This window comes from Bubalus bubalis, chromosome 10, assembly GCF_019923935.1.
Source record: "Bubalus bubalis isolate 160015118507 breed Murrah chromosome 10, NDDB_SH_1, whole genome shotgun sequence".
In the NCBI taxonomy this organism is placed as follows: Eukaryota; Metazoa; Chordata; class Mammalia; order Artiodactyla; family Bovidae; genus Bubalus; species Bubalus bubalis.
The window spans coordinates 47,653,471-47,667,716 of NC_059166.1; positions in this window are offsets into that span (position 1 = coordinate 47,653,471).

Consider the following 14,246-nt stretch of genomic DNA (forward strand, 5'->3'; position numbering starts at 1 on the left):
TTGTGCAGTAGTTTGAGCATTCTTTGGCATTGCCTTTCTTTGGGATTGGAATGAAAACTGACCTTTTCCAGTCCTCTGGCCACTGCTTAGTTTTCCAGATTTGTTGGCATATTGAGTGCAGCACTTTCACAGCATCATCTTTTAGGAGTTGAAATAGCTCAACTGGAATTCCATCACCTCCACTAGCTTTGTTTATAGTGATGCTTCCTAAGTCCCACTTGACTTCACATTCAAGATGTCTGACTCTAGGTGAGTGATCACACCATTGTGGCTATCTGAGTCATGAAGATCTTTTTTGTATAATTCTTCTGTGTATTGTTGCTACCTCTTCTTAATATCTTCTGCTTATGTTAGGCCCTTTATTGGGTCCATTTCTGTCCTTTATTGTGCCCAACGTTGCATGAAATGTTACCTTGATATTTCTGATTTTCAAGAAGAAATCTCTAGTCTTTCCCATTCTATGGTTTTCCTCTATTTCTTTGCATTGATCACTGAGGAAGGCTTTTTTATGGTGATGGTTACACAGTATGAATATACTTAATGCTACTGAACTATACTTATATAAATTGTAAATTTTATGTAAAGGACGTTATGGCAGTAATAAGGGGGAGAAAAGAATAGATTGAAAAATCAAAATAAAACTGCTTATTAGAAGGCACCATTTGAAGAATAGAAACACAAGCTCCCCTGCCCTCCACAAATGGATTTTATGATTTTAAATACATATAGCTAAGACAGAGTTTGTATCCATACAAATTGATGAGGAAAGGACAAATCCATAGAGTAAGTGGCAGAACTCTGCACTGAATTCAAATAAGACCCAACCACATTAGTCATCAGGAAGATGTAAGTTACACCCACTGTGAGATGCCACTCTTCCCATGGAAGAAGAGCTAAAATATGAAAGCTAAAATAGCAAAGTTGGGTGAGGATGTGGGACAGTGGGAACTCTAATACACTGCTGTTGGGTTTGTAAATCAGTACAACTACCAGAAAACAGTTTGCACTGATTCACAAACATTAGAAACATGATGACTTTTTATACAGAAATTCTAATGGAAGGTTTATAATAGTGAGAAATAAATCTAAGTACTAAACAATATACATAAGAATTTTAACAATAATAACTGTAAGAATCCCAACTGAAACCATAGATTAATGAAAATGAATCTCATGAATATAATGTGAAGCACAGGATGCTGGACACAGAAGAATATCATCTGTATTGTTGGAAAGATGAGCATTCAAAAGCCAAAAATTAAAAAAGATTGTGTTAAAAGTAGGACTATGGATCAACAAAATGAAAGAAACCCCACAGGATAGAAGAATATATTTGAAAATGAAGCAACCAGCAAGGAATTACTCTCCAAAAATATACAAAGCACTCAAACAGCTCAAAGTAAAAAGAAGAGCCCAATCAGAAAATGGGCAGAAGATTTAAATATGCATTTATTCAAAGACCTACGATAGTCAACAAACACATGAAAAGATGCTCAACACCACTAATTATTATAGAAATGCAAATAAAGCTACAATGAGGTATCACCTCACACCAGTCAGAATGGCCATCATCAAAAAACCTGCATACCATAAGTGCTGGAGAGGGTGTAGAGGAAAAGGGAACCTTCTCACAACACCGTTGGTGGGAATGTAAATTGGTTCAGCCACTGTGGAGGTTCCCTAAAACACTAAAAATAGAACTACCGTATGACTGACAAATTCCATTCCTGGGCTTATATCCAAAGAAAACCATAAGTCAAAAAGTAGACTCACCTCAATGTTCACTGAAGCATTGTTTACAATAGCCAGGATATGGAAGTAACCTAAATGTCCAGCAACAGGTAGATGAATGGATAAAGAAGATGTGGTACTTATATACAATGGAATAGCACTCAGCCATAAAAACAAACAAACAAACAAAACAAAACAACAAGATAATGCCATTTGCAGCAACATGGATGGACCTAAAGATTTTCATAATAAGTGGAGTATGTCAGACAGCAAAAAGAAATATAATATTGCTTATATGTGGAATCTAAAAAAAAAAAGAACAAATAAACCATTTCCAAAGCAGAAATTGAGTCCCAGATATAGAAAACCTATGGCTACTAAGGAAGAAATGCAGGGGAGGAATAAATTGGAAAATTAGGATTGACATATGTACACTATAATATATAAAATAGATAAGAACTTACTGTATAGCACAGGGAACTCTATTCAGTACCCTGTACTGACCTATATGGGAAAAAGGATCTAAAAAGTAGTGAATATTTGTATAACTGACTCACATTGCTGTACAGCAGAAACTAACACTATATTGTCAAATCAATTATACTCCAATTAAAAAAAAATTAACAGTAGGAATATGGGTTACTGTGGGGGACAAGGTAGTAGAGAAGAGAAATGAGTAGGAGGGGACAGAAAGGGCTTTTGAGTGATGGTGTATCTACTGCTTGAAAATATAGCAGTTCTAAAATTATTAGCTTCTATGAATCAGGAATCAGGGCACAATTTACCTAGGTCCCTCTGTTTCAGTATCATTCTTACGGATGAGATTAAAGTGTCAGCCAGGACAGTGTTTTTGAGCCTCAGCTAGAGCTAAAGTATATTCTGACAGGCCCCTGAATTCTGCTTCCAAGCTCACTCATGTGGGTCTCTCCCCAGGGCTGTCTGGTGACTTTAGAGATGACTTGAATCCCTGTGAGTGCTTTAAGTGGAGAACAAGCGAGAGCATGCCAAGAGGGAAGCCACAACCTTTATATAATCTAATCTCAGAAGTGACTCTCCATCACCTCTGCCTCATTCTTTTTGTTGGAAGCACATCTACCCCAACACATACAAGGACATGAATCAACAGGAAGCAGGTATCACTGAGGTCCATAGAGCTTGCCGGCCCCAGATGGTGATGTCAGTTTCTTGACCTTGGTGGAGATTATGTAATTGCTTTATGGTTATTCATTGGACTGTATGTGTTCTGCACACTTTTCTATAAAATGTTATCTTTTACAAAAAATTTTTTAATTAAAAATAAAGTCATATTTTCAGAAATGACAGATATCATGTGAAGGTCTTTTAGAATATACCTTAAAAATCTCTTTATGAGATTTAGTTCAATGGGGCGGAAATGAATAATGGGAAAATATGAATAGAAGATGTAGAGCAGTACTATGAATAGTTTGTGGACTGATTTATATGAAACACACTGCTTGTCTTATTTGTCTTGCAATTACTTTTGGCGATGCTACAGATATGGTGATTTCCTGCAGTACTAAATTCTCCTTGACATGTAAGTTAATGTGATGTTTGGCTTGTCTTAATAAATTCGTATCTTTCAAAAAAAATAAACAGTCATAAAATTTCTTCAGATTTCGTGTTCCTGATTCCTTGAATGTACTCAAGATGCTATATAACTCCAGAGAACCTCTTACCCCACTCATTTAGAAATATGGACTGCTTTAAGAATATTTAGGAATTTTAACTAAGGATCCCATTTACAAACAGGTAAATTCACCAGTATTCAGAATAGAAATTGATAAATTGATCTGATCTTTTACATGAGAAGCAATTGTTCTTGAGACCCTATTCAAACTTTTCTTACTTAGGATATTTTTTAGCTATATGAAGACAAAGTATACTTAAGAGACAGTCTCAAATTTGTCATGAATGCCACTATCCATATGAACTTATTAAATCATAATACCTTAATTACAATTTTCTCAATTTCTTTGAAAAAAATAATTCTATTTCACAGACATTTGCAATACTGATTGAATAGGGAAATAAAAGGGTCAACTAATCTTGTATTTTGCCACATATAAATATTTTCATTAGTACCTAACCATGAATATTATGCCTTAATGGAATATAAATGGTGCATATGGCATTAATAGAAAAATAAATCTTTAAATTTGTACTAGTCATTCAATAACAATACATGTAGATAAATTAATTCTTTCATGGATAGAAGAGGAGAAGCTTACAGTTTGAATGAACTGCTCACTCATTCCTTGACAACCTTGACATTTGGCACAACCCAGCCAGTCAACCTGCCCTTCTTGATGGGAAAGAGCACAGAAGTGAACATGGATGTGAAACACCACTGTCACCTGCCCTCAAGGTGAGAAATAGAGAGGTTAAAAACTATCAAGGAAAATGCAATGTTTCTTTTTTATGTAATATTTTACTATAAGTAAAAATCATTAAATACCAACATTCATAAAAATGTATACAAATAATGTACAAAGTTGACTTTTTAAAAGTATATATTAAATCATGAAATCTAAATCCTTAGATTTTAAGAATTTCACAGTAATAACAGTAATAAATGTGTCAGTTATTGAGCTATTCTTTCTCTCAACTTCAAAACCATCCTTCTATACTTTGATGCAAGGGTGGAGATCTTGCAAACCACACTGTCAGCTGCTTATCAACAGATTCCATCAGTAGGGTCATAAGAAAGAACATCGAAGGGTAGAGGGGAAAAGGGGCTTATTCTGTCCTCTTTGCTGGCTGGTCCTGATAGATGGCTTAGCAATAACCCTTAACCCCAGGAGTGGCAGTTGATTCCAGCCTGTATTTGTCCCCACTCCTCAGACCCCTCAGACGTACAAGGGATATGGCTCTCAGGACCCTCCATCCACCTCTTCTCGTTATTACTCAGCCCTGGAGATGGTGGCTACTTCCAGCAGACAAGTGTTTTGTGGTACTTTGGTATTTTTATAGTTTCGGTTCTCTAGCATATGTGTTAGCAATTTCATATACTGACTTCTGTGTTCAAATAATAAATATGATTTCTTGTTCCCTGACTGGACCCCAACTGTTATAGTAGTCTACACAATCATTTTATAATTATTATAAAATTGTATTATGGCCATATATGATCCTATTCCATGATTTTCTGAAGAGGAAACTGTTTTTCCTCTGCCAGCTTAAGTGAAAATAATTCCACTGGTTTAAGAAGAAAAACTACCGATTACCATTTAGATTTTGGGAAGACTACACACAAATAATTTCTGGACTCTAGACCCATATTAGTGCTCCATAAAAATCACAAGATAGATAGTAAGAATAAGTCTGAGCTAAGATTATTAATATATAGCATTCTTAGAAGTCCTGTTGACATACCATGCATGAGAAAACAAATCTATAAATATAATACAAATAAGAGGTTTTTCTATTATTAACAATGATAGGGGAAAAGTATACTAATTTTTGGTATTGAACAAAAGAAAAAATTTTTAAAAATTACAAAAATACTTGGCAGTTGACCAACCGAAATACTGTGTTTACTTAGATACTTGATATTTTGAAAATACTAGATATTTTTGAGAAATACCAATACAAAGTCTGTTTCCATTGTGTAAATATACATTTTTCATATATTCTCCTTTTGAAGGCAAAAGGAGAAGCAGGTGGAAGAGGATGAGATGGTTAGATAGCATAACAGGCTCAATGGACATGAATCTGAGCAGATGGACAGGGGAGCCTGGCATGCTACAGTCCATGGGGTTGCAAAGAGTCAGATATGACTTAGTGACTGAACAACAACAACAAACACTACATATTTCTGATAACAAGGTGAATTCCTGTGAAATGTGTTTGTAAGAGTTCCAGAGACATTTAGTACACACACCAGTTTTTTAATAAAAATTACTTTCTATGATTCACACTTCATATTTATGTTTTTTTTTGCATTTTTTTTGTTTGTTTTTAACATAGAACATAATGGTGATTTTGAAAATAAAGAATTAATTGAAAAGCATATGTGAAGGAATTGGGACACAGAGTTCTAAATTTAAATAGATTACTCATCAATTTCCATTTGGATACTTGGAGACATATTTTCCCAATAATATGAAGCTAATTAATAGCTCATGCAGCTCAGTACAAAAACACACACACACACACACCAAAAAAAAAAAAAACCCAAAATGGGTGGAAGACCTTAATAGACATTTCCCCAAAGAAGATGTACAGATGGCCAGGAGGTACATGAAAAGATGCTCAATATCACTAATAGAGAAATGCAAAAACTACAGTGAGGTACCACCTCACACGGATCAGAATGGCCATCATCAAAAAAATCTAAACATGTGGCCTGCTTAGTGGCTCACTGATGAAGAATCTGCCTGCCAACGCAGGCGACACAGGCTCTATCTTTGGTCCAGGAAGATCCCACATGCCACAGAGCAACTAAGGCTGTGCGCCACAGCTACTGAACCTGTGCTCTAGAGCTCGGGAACCACAACTACCAAGCCCATGTGCTGCAGCTACTGAAACCTGCATGCCCTAGAGCCCGCGCTACCCAGCAAGACAAGCCACTACAATGAGAAGCCTATGCACAGCAACTAGAGAGAAGACCCCCGCTCCATACAACTAGAGAAAAGCCCACACAGCAATGAGGACCTGGCACAGCCAAAAGTCAACAAACAAATCTTTACAAAATAAAACAAATGCTGGAGAGGGTGTGGAGAAAAGGAAATCCTTTTATGCTATTGGTGGCAATGTAAATTGATACATCCTCTATGGAGAACAGTGTGGAAGTTCCTTAAGAACTAAATATAGAACTACCATATGACCCAGCAATCCCACTCCTGGACATATACCTGGAGAAAATCATAATTTCAAAAGATACATGCACCTCAGTGTTCACCGCACCACTGTTTACAATAGCCAGGGCGTGGAAGCAACCTCATGTCCCTCAGCAGAGGAATGGATAAACGTGTGTGTGCAGGGGGTGTGTGTATTTATATATGTACATATAGTGGAATATTACTCAGCTGTAAGGTGGAACAAAACTGTGACAGTTGCAGAGACATGGATGGACCTAGAGGCTCTCATACAGAGTGAAGTAAATCAGAAAGAGAAAAATAAATATTGTGTATTAATGCATATATGAAGAATCTAAAAAAATAGTATAGATGGACCTATTTACAAAACAGAAATAGAGACCCAGGCATATAGAACAAACATGTGGATGCCAAGGGATTGGAAGGGGGATAGGATAAATTGGGATATTGTGACTGACATATATACACTGCTATGTATAAAGTGAAAAAAAATAGTGAGTGTTATTAGTCGCTCAGTCGTGTCTGACTCTTTGCTACCTCGTGGACTATATAGCCTGCCAGGCTTCTCTATCCATGGAATTCTCCAGGCAAGAATACTGGAGTGGGTTGCCATTCTCTTCTCCAGGGGACCTTCCTGGCCCAGGGATTGACCCGACTGCACTGTAGGCAGATTCTTTTTTTGTCTGAGTCCCAGGGAAGCCAACTATGTATAAAACAAATAACTAATGAGAACATACTGTGTAGCATGGAGGGGGGCAGGAAGTATAATATGTTTGTAGGACATATATTAAGTTAACCTCAAAAATGCATTCCATAATACATTAGGTGCAGACAAAGACTGTTTGATTCCACTTATCTGAGGTACCTAGAATAGTCAAATTCATAGAGTCAGAAAGTACATTGGTAAATGTGGGGAGGAGAAATGGGGAATTAGTGTTTAATGGGGGCAGAGTTTCAGTTTAGAAAGGTGGAAAATTTAGGAGATGGAAGACGGTGAGAGTTGCACAACAATGTGAATGTACCTAGGGCTGCTGAACTGTACAGCTACATGTGATTAAAACAGTATATTTTATGTGACTTTTGCCAACACACAATACCAAAATTAAAATAATGCAAAACTGACCATTTTAATATGTGACAGATATGATATGTAGGAGGATATAAGATTGTATTAAATCACTTAGTAAATTAATTGAGAAAAATGATAACATAATTATGGAGCCTATGGATTTAACTTTTTCTGTTCTTGAGAACTTTTCATGTTGGATTTTGCTGTTATTGGAAAGAGCCATCTTGAGTGAAAGCTTCTGCTTCTATTACTGATTTCACTGCAGCTGCTCTCCAAATTGTTCAGTAATATATCATTGCCTAACTCATTCTTTCTTTCTGGTACTCATCTTAGAAGAGTATAAGTAATGATTTCAAGTCCATAATGTCATTGGTCTTGCTATTTATTGGGTCATGAAAGAATTTAAGTTTCTATGTGGACACCATGAGATCCTTGTCAGAATATAAAATTCATGACTAGGGTAAAGAATATGGAATGCTTGGCCCATGGGGTCACTACACTGACCCTAAAGAAGTCCTGCATTAGTGTCTGAAAGAGGTATAGGAGCACATAGCTAACTTAGGTAGGGAAAGCCACCAGGTAGCTTGTGATACGAAGAAGTGGCACCAGTCCACCAGGGTGTATCCCATAATATGCTAAAAATCACTCTGGGACATTTTGTGTGGGGATTTTAAAAACGGATGCTGGAGCTCAATGAGTAAATCAGTATGACCATAAAGGGAACATGATGGCTTCAGTGTTGTAACTATGATTATAGCGAAATGTGATTCCTTTAGTTCAGGCAGTGCGCAAATAGGAATTTACTGCTATCACCCTCAAGAGTCTAACCACCAACTGTCTTCATTTTTTAAAAAACAATCCACTGATTTTGATTCAGAGCCACCAGGATAAGTAATTTAAAAAATATATATTTGTTGAAGGTACACTGTGCTTCAGTGAGTCTTAGACCAGAAAAAGCAATATTTATATGAATAATGGTGGAGATGTGGTCCAGGATAAACGACTATTCACATCACCTCATCCCTAGGAAAATGACATAAGAATACACAGTAGTGATTCACAGTAAGGAAAAAAGAAGGGGCTAATCCTACACTTTTGTTTACATACTATGCTTCTGTCTATACCCAACCCCTGGGTACACCTGATGGAAGATGCCTTGAATTAATTCTTCCCTTCTATGAAATACACAGGAGAATCACTGGTTTCACTACAGACATTAATGCATGTTCAAAGGCTTGTGAGCTTCCAAGGTACTTTGGAGACTGTGAAGACTTTGAGGCTACAGGTTCAAAACCACACTGAATTTATCAGGCTTTGTCATCAGAAACTGTCTTTTCAATCTCTGAAATGTGAACTACATCACACATTAAGTAGATTTTCTTGTTTTGTTTTCTTTTTACAAATGAGCAGATGCCTATGTGATTAAATCAGACTGAGCCTGCATTTGCATTGGTGGTAATGATAGGTCTACAAATTTGCTGAAAATTGATAGGAAACGGAATATTCTCTCACAATGACAGTCTGTGAGTGGTAAAGATCCTGATTTAGACCTGGAAAGATAATATGCAATGAATGTGCTGCTCTCTTTCCTCCCTTATAAAATTTTGAAGGCAAAGGTTGAAAATTACTGACTTATTGCCTCATGAATTCATTTGAGATGGCATATATTGAATTTGAAAGCACTATTACATGGGTAGCCCATTGTACATGGTGATAAGGAAGCTATTACTTAACTTAGCTGAACATCTGTCAAGGATTGCTCTTGAAATGAGTCTTGTGCACACTTAGCTCTGCCACAAGGAAAACAAGTTCATTCTTTATAACAAGAGATATTAAGTCATGATCCAGAAACATGTGCATGTCCTCCTGTCTATGTCTCTTGTGAGAGGGACTTCAGGGTCTTTTGAAAATTAAGCACTGGGAATTATAGGTTATAAAATAGGGATAGTTAACTCTTCTTTGATAAATCATTGCTATAATTACTCAGAGTGGATAGCTGTGATCAGCCAGAATAAATTAAGTAGTTCTGTGGTGGCAAATGACCTCAAAAACCTCAGTCACTTAAAAAAAAAAACTGGCTTAATTTTTGCATATTTTATATGTCCATCACTGGTCAGCTGTACCCTCATCTCTCTGACCGCTTCTCTTTTTTCACCTTGGACCCAGTGTGACAGTGCAGTTCCTTTTAAGGATATTTCCATCCTAACAGCAGAAGGGAAAGAAGCAAGGTTGCAGATAACATAATAGTTTTCACACCTGGTCAGTGGGTCACTTTTATTCCATTGGTCAAAATACCAGTGATGACTCTGTTCATGGGTCCTTTATACCAGTATGGAGTAGTCAAGGACTAAAGCTGACTGACCTGCATTGAATGATTCATCTTATCCTCCTTGTTATTTAGTGTCTCTTCTATGCTAGATGCTCTTTACTCAGCACTGACATATAAAAATGTGTGCCCATTCCTACACAAACTGGATGAGGGATGGGTTTTAAAATAGCATATCAGATACCAACTTTCAGCTCACTCTCATTTGGTCTGTAATTATATAGTCTGTAATATATAGGTCAATGACACTCTTGTTGGATATCCATGTATTACATTCCTAGGAGCACCACAATCTATCAGCCGTCAGCACAGATCTCCACCAACTTGGGACCTCTGGTTGCTATTTTGGATATATTACCTGGTAATATATGCTTTTTTCTCATAGTAGATAATTTCTAATTTCTTGTCTGATGGCATCCTTTGGATGCCAGATTAGCTTGCTGGCCACATGTACATGGTATCAGTTCTTTGATCCTTTTTAGGCACAGGTCCAAAATGCGTTCTTAGCTATATCCATGTGGAAAAAGATTAGAGGCAACAAAACAGGTCTTCCAAGACAGGGTCAAAAAAGTTGGCCCATATGGCAGACCTTAAGTGCTTTGCAAATAATATAGTTGTTCATGCTGTTTAGGGGTCATAATGACCAAGGAGACCCCTACAGATATGATCGAGTGGAGTTTCTGGTAGTTTCCTTAGATGCCAAATATTATTCTTGTGAGAAATATGTAGTAAACTGCAATTCCCAATACATTTTAAGATTGATAAATTCTATTATCTGCTGGGTCTTGACAGATCTCAGCTACAGCTACAATGCTAATTTTACTAGAGCACAGAGGACTCAAAGTCTGCCTCTGATAAATCATGCATCATGCCGAGGCTTAAACCTTGTATGTTTAATAAAGCTACCCTTGAATGGAGGGATTGGTGCATCCACACAGGAATTTACAACTATGTATTTCATCTTGGGGAAAAAAGAGCCCTCATCTCCACTCCACCAAATATGATACTATGACAGGTTCAAAAGTTATTTTGGTTATTTGTTGGTTGTTTTTAATAATGCACAATTCACATACTTAATTCTAGTCACCTTTGTAGCAGTCAATGAGAAAATGCAGTTTGTAACAGTCCTTATAAAAGTCAAGTGCAGAAGGCCAAGATACACATAGTTTTGTCTCTTAAGTCTTTCACACCTTCATGGGATCTTACCTCTGATTTCCCAAAATTCTGAGACAGTTGAGCAAATGAGTATGATTTCTGAATCAAAGCTGATTTTTATTCTAAACTCTCCCACTAAGTAGGTGCATGAGCGCCATTAAATTATGTAATTATCTCCACCTATTTCCTTATCAATAAAATCTACATCTTAATAGCACTTATCTCACATAACAAGTGGTCAGTGAATTACTATTATGATCAGTATCATCATCAACAGATGTTAACAATGCTTACTGATTTTTTCTGGGCCTGTTTCTTACATATCTATTTTTATTTACTTGTGAGTGTTGAGCTAATGCCCCCAGTAACATAAGATTTTGCCTTTGTGGGGAGCTCTGTTTTATTTAAAAAAGGTGGATTCAGGAGGTAGGGTAAAGTTAGGAAGACTCATGTGACTGAATAATGAGAGTAGCATTGTGATTGATTTGAGTATAAAGATGTTAAGAAAAAATAATAACTAACATAAAGGAATCTGGCTTGGATGGAAACATAATAATGAGAGAGGACAAATCTGTGTTGTGATGTCCAATATCAGAAAAAAGTCAATAAAAATCGATAAAAGGGGGGAAAATCATTAGACTATGATTGGATGGTATCTTAGGGAAATCAAGTGCCAAGATCTTTTTTCTCATGTAACCCAGAATGTATGAACTTGCCTGAATGAAAACATAATTCATAACATAATAATCACTCCACTCATTATACAGTTTCTGTTAAGGAAAGAGGTCAAATGGAATAAACAAATTTAAATCGGATATGTATTCATATGAAGAGTAGTTAGTTGAGTAACTTTTATAGTATCATTTAATTCTAAACTATACTTTTTAGTAGAAACACTTTTTAATATTCCTTGGTCTCATGTGTATTCATGGAATTTTCACATTCCTGATATTGTGGTCAGCTTATCATCTCTGTACCAGTCATTTTATGGAAATTTGATGCACTTGGGATTCTGCAGTAAGGAATTCTCTCAGGTGCACTTCATCTCCAATAAGTGGTCTTCTACAATTTCAGTTTGATTATATTGTATAAGAGGTATGGGAAATAAATTTTTAAAAATATTTAAGTACAACTTCACATGAAGCATTCTTAGATAAATTGCTAGTAAAACACAAGGGCAGAGAGCACAACAAAGCATGCAGTAATCAGAGATGAGATATGTTTTTCAGCAAGAATAATCACTTAGAATATGATGCAGAACAGTTGGGTGAAAATAGTCCATAAGTGCAACTTCAGACTAAAACCAAGCTTCACAGGTACGCCATGCAGCCGAACTATGGGAAGGCCTTGACAACCTCCTCCGCATGTGTGTGGGTGCTTAGTCATGTCCGACTCAGCAACCCCATGGACTGTAGCCCACCCGGCTCCTCTGTCCATGGGATTTTCCAGCAAGAATACTGAAAAAGTTTGCCCTTTCCTTGTCTAGGGGATCTTCCTGACCCAAGAATTGAACCCATGTCTCTTGTGGTCTCCTGCATTGTAGGCAGATTCTTTACCACTGCGCCACCTACTGATTTGTAATGGATTACACAGAATAATGACTACCTCATTTATGAGCTGGTCAAATCTCAGCTTTGGTCTAAAAGACAATTAATACATGGTTTTGACAACATTAAATTTTATATGTTCAAACTAGACAGTAGAAGATGCTTCTTCTGATGTTTGCTAATAATTATCTGTCAAAATAATGACTGTTCTCTTGATTTCCTCTGCAAAATACATTCTCTAATCTATAATAATGAATTTATTTATGAAGCATATAATAAGTCAGTGATCAAATTTTTGTTTTCTTTATGGGCAATTAATGTTGCAGGTTCTGAAGTATACAAAAATATAGCTGATAGACATAATATCTAGTTGGTCCATTTACTTAAAACACATTAACTTCTGAGTGCCAAAGAATTGATGCTTTTGAACTGTGGTGTTGGAGAAGACTCTTGAGAGTCCCTTGAACTACAAGGAGATCAAACCAGTCAAGCCTAAAGGAAATCAATCCTGTATATTCACTGGAGGGACTGATGCTGAAGCTCCAATACTTTGGCCACCTGATGCAAAGAGCCAAGTCATTGGAAAAGACCCTGATGTTACGAAAGACTGAAGGCAGGAGGAGGAGGGGATGACAGAAGACAAAATGGTAGGATGGCATCACCGACTCAATGGACATGAGTTTGAGCAAACTCTGGGAGACAGTGAAGGAAAGAGAAGTCTGATGTGCTGCAGTCTGACTGGACAAAAAGAACTTTAGTTTTCTCATGTGTGAAGTGGGAAAAATAATAATACCTATCCAGTAGGATATCAAAGTAGTAAGAGTCTCATAGAGAAATTTCTGGAACATGTGCCAACTTCCTGGAGCAGATGTGTGTGTATGGGTTGGTGGGTGGTGTTTGTCGAGAAGCCAAGAACTTAAGTCCAAGCGTCATATATGGGAAAGAGTTTGTGTGCCCTCACACCTTCCCATATAACACGAATGCATCTTTGCCACTTAGACCGCTATGGAAGCTGAGAGAAAAATACAAATGTGGAGAAATATAATCTACCATAATCAGTATTATCTTAAAGCAGGATTACTATGATGTTATAGCAAAATTAATATAGTATAACAATGCTAGAGTAGAGAGAATAATCAGTGTAACAGCAAAGATTCCAATGGAACAGGATAGGAAGTCCAGAGAGGAACTCATGTACATGTACTGAGTCACTCAGTCACGTCCAGCTCTTTGTGATCCCAGGCGCCTCTGTTCATGGGGATTCTGGTTCTTTACCAGCAGAGCTCCAGCATGCACATAATGTCACTTAATCTATAACAAAAGAGGCAAGATTATACAATGGAGAAAAGATAGCCTCTTCAATAAATGTCGCTGGGAGGATTGTACAGCTGTATGTAAAAGAATGAAATTAGAACATTCCCTAATCCCATACACAAAAATAAACTCAGAATGGACTAAAGGCCTGAATGTAAGGCCAGATGCTCTAACACTCTTACAGGAAAACATAGAACAGTCTCTAGCAGGATTTATTTAACCCACATCCTAGAGTAATGAAAATAAAAACAAAACAAATGGGACCT